This window comes from Rhinopithecus roxellana, chromosome 17 (genome assembly GCF_007565055.1).
Source record: "Rhinopithecus roxellana isolate Shanxi Qingling chromosome 17, ASM756505v1, whole genome shotgun sequence".
Lineage (NCBI taxonomy): Eukaryota > Metazoa > Chordata > Mammalia > Primates > Cercopithecidae > Rhinopithecus > Rhinopithecus roxellana.
Window position 1 is genome coordinate 41919949 of NC_044565.1, and position 3818 is coordinate 41923766.

The 3818-nt window shown below is 34.4% G+C and overlaps 1 non-coding gene across 1 annotated transcript; it reads right to left on the minus strand.

Annotated features, from left to right (window-relative positions):
- Positions 1-2080: 2080 nt before the first annotated feature.
- Positions 2081-2183, minus strand: LOC115894389. The gene has a single exon (XR_004054519.1). It is a non-coding gene; the product is annotated as a U6 spliceosomal RNA (small nuclear RNA).
- Positions 2184-3818: the final 1635 nt, after the last annotated feature.

Here is a 3818-nt window from a genome sequence, read left to right on the forward strand (position 1 = left end):
TTGTGTTAATGCATTTAGCAAGTAATTAGTTGTCCATTCATTCATTAACAGCATATTTTAAAACTTCTTGCAAAACCCAACCTCCCCCCTCGACAAAGTGGCACTTGTAAGGAGACAGAAGGGATAGAAAATATGTCGGGTAAGATGAGAAAACAAATCAGAGAAAGAAAATTACATGTTAGCTGTAGAAGAACATTAGTCATAGAAATGGGATTTACAAAGAACACACTTTGCTTTCCTTTACCTTTTCACACAAAAAGGGGTGAAGTTGTGAATTGGAACTGCGTCAGTGGGTACTTTAACATTTTATGATTCCAGTTTAGTATAATGTTTTTCTCTCTTGGACGTTATAATTTTTCTTCCATTTGTAAAGCGCTTTATAGTTTTCTAAGCAGTTTCACATAGAGTAGCTCATTTGTGGAACTAATAGCATTTATGTGGGATCACAATACTCTAATAGAATTGTGCAATTCGCATAATGAGTTTAACTTGTTATTAAAATGAATGCCACTTGGATAAGATTGAAGGGGAAACCAGGCAGGTCAACAATCTTGAGGTAAGTTCTGACCATTTTGGATTTGTAAGAGCTGAGGGTAAGAAATAAAGATACTTTGGGAGAATATGACCATAGATAAAGTAAGTTTAAAAATGAAGGCTAATGGCACGAAGATGTCCTGTTCCTATTTCAAAATTTCACTAGGAGTTGTGATAGAGATTGCCAATTTCCATTCTCCTCCTTTTCCTCGTCTTACAAACACAGGTTCGGCATTACTGGATGTGCCAAGCTGGAAAACTACATCACCCAGCCTCCCTTTCCCCTTCTTGCTTTTATTAGCCTATGGTTTTTGCAACATGCTGGACCTTCTGACTCCAAGGAGATCTAGATAATGGAAGCTACACAGTAAGGATGGAGCAGAAAAAGATGGAAGGAATCTATGACATCAGTGTTCTGTTAAACACCTCCATGCATTCTTCTATTATTCCAGCCATTGCTAGATAACTAATTTTGCTCAGGTACAACAAAACAACTTGGTGAAGCCTGCCATGCACCTCTCCCTTCCTGATCTACAGAATCTCTAATCATTTAACCTTCATATGAGAAACTAATAGGAACTTCTTCAGCACTCAAGGAAGTGCAACCCATAAGTGTTAGTAGTAGTGTATGAAAAGAGTTAACACATGTTGGGAATAAAAAATACCCTTTCCAATGGCTGATGTAGCCAAGAGATCCATGCTTTCCTTTTTCTTTCCTTCTGTCAAAGAGCCCTGAAGTATTTTGCAAAAGGCTTATCTGGCCTCCCATGGAACATTCCAACAGGTGATCCATAGTGATTTTATATAAATAAAGCAACGTTGTCCAGTGTTGTCATTCCCTTCTCTGCACATACACTCCCTCCATCTGCCATTCCTGCTCACAAATAAATGTCCTGCATATTAGCCTTTGTTTCAGACTTCTCTTTCCGGGGATCCCAGGTGATGACAGATTAAAATCATGCAGGAATAAACCAGTCCTGGATTGCCTAGCTCTGAGCTTTTCATTTTTAATATAAACGGGAGAGTTATCATAGTTTTCAGCTCAATAATTTATCTATTGATAAATTATTAATATTTATGTATGGTCACATTCTCCCAAACTAGCTTTTATTTATTTACTATAAATATTAATCTATTGATAATTAAATCAATAATTTATCTTTTGGTTCTATTTTATAAATTTTAGTTTTTGATTTATATTCTCTATTTAATGATACTTCATTTTTGTATTTTCCTTTAGTTATTTAGACATGGTTTTCTTCAACTCTTTGAATATATTTTAAATAGATGATTTAAACTCTGTTTAAAGTCTTTCTAGTAAGGACAACTTCTGATTTTCACAGGCCAGTTTCTATTGACTGGTATTTTTACTGTGTATGGGTCATACTTTCTCATAATTTTGCATCTCTTACAATTTTCAATAATATATATTTTTTATTTTTAAATATTTAATTTAAAAATAAAGACTGCACATATTCAGTGTGCACAATGTAATGATTTCATATATGCATACATTGTGTAATGATTATCACAATCAAATTAACACATAAAATTGTAAAATCAAATTTATATGTCATCTTTGTGTGGGGGCTATGCTAATCTTCTCTGTATCATTCTGATTTTAGTATATGTGCTGCCAAAACAAGCACTAAATATTGTAGTTAAATAATGTGGCAACTTTGAAAATCAGATTTCCTTACACTTTCCCCAGGGTTGTTGCTGTCGCTGTTTGTTATTTTTGTGGCTATTTAATTACTTTCCATGAGTAATTCTGTGGTATCTCTTTTATTTGTCCTGTGTGGACAGTTAAGCTTATTGGCCAGCTGATGATTAAACTAAGATTTTCTTAAATGCATTGAACTAATAATTTTCCCTGCCTCCTCAAAGGCGGTTTTGTGTGTGTTGGGGTATACCTTTAATGCTTTGCAAGGAGTTTGCAACTCTGCCTTCCTTTTTATTCCTGCTTGGGGAGATCCTCAAAGTTGGCTAAAGTTGAAAGAGTAGAGCCTTCTCAAGTATTTCCTGGGCATTTCCTAGCCACTTGTATATGGTGTTCTAGATTCCCAGGAATAGTTCAGTACTTTAAAAGTCTCCTATGAACAACTCTTTTCCTAATTTTTTCCCCTTGCAGTTATTTTTCTGGTCAGCTTCTTGTTTATCCCAGCTGTTATCCCACCTGAAGCAGCTGCAGTATTAAACAATTACCACTAATTATTTCCAACAAATACCATGGAGAAAAAGCTGTTTTTAGAATGTGAACTCTGAGTATAAAAAATAATAATAAGGAAAAGCCATGCAAATTGGGGTTTCCAGGGAACTTCCAGATAAGTCAGATAATGACAATTCTGTGGCTATAGGACTTTTGAGGAAGTTCAAACCCAAAACCTGTCTGCCCCTACCAATGGCTATGAAGCTGCTGGTTTTAATGCCTACACTGATTGTGAGGACTTTTGTTTTCAAAGGTTCTGTAGATCTAGAGAGAGAGGGAACAATAGAAAAATGGTCAGTTAAAATGCCAGAGTGTCCTGTTATTACCACTATCTTACCACAGTGCTTTTATTGAATAAATACTTCTTGAGTTTGGTTAATTTTCAGAGTACTGAAAATATTTATTTCATCTTTTTTGGGCAGTGTTTTCATTGCTTGTATAAAGGAGTAAATTATTGGACATCATTACTCTGTTATTCCTGCTGATGTTACCCTCTGAAATCATTGGACATCATTACTCTGTTATTCCTGCTGATGTTACCCTCTGAAATCAATCTGAATCCAAGAACAAAGGGGAAATTAAGATATTCTCAGATTTAAGAAAGCTAAGAGAATTAGCTGCCAGCAGAACTACCTTAAGAGAGTGGCAAACTAAAGTTCTCTTAACTAAATAAATTTTTTTAAAGATGATAAGAGAAGGACTTTTGGAACATTAGAAAGAAAACAAAAAAGAGAACAAATATATAGGTAAATAATATGGAAATGCCTTCTTTTTAGTTTTCCGAATTGTGTTTGTCTAACATGTTTCTCCCTGTATGTAGACAAAACTTTTAAGATAGTTGTATAATGAATATAGAAGGATAAATGGGTGTAAAGAGAGATAATATTTCTATGGTTTGCTCAAACTGGTAAAATAATGATAGCAGTGGACTCTGATAAGTTACTTATATATTATATAATATCTGGAACCTTCACTGAGACTATGTATAGATATAAACTCAAAACCACTGCATATAAATCAAAATGGAATCATAAAATGTACACTGAATCCACAAAAAGACAGGACAAAGAAACCA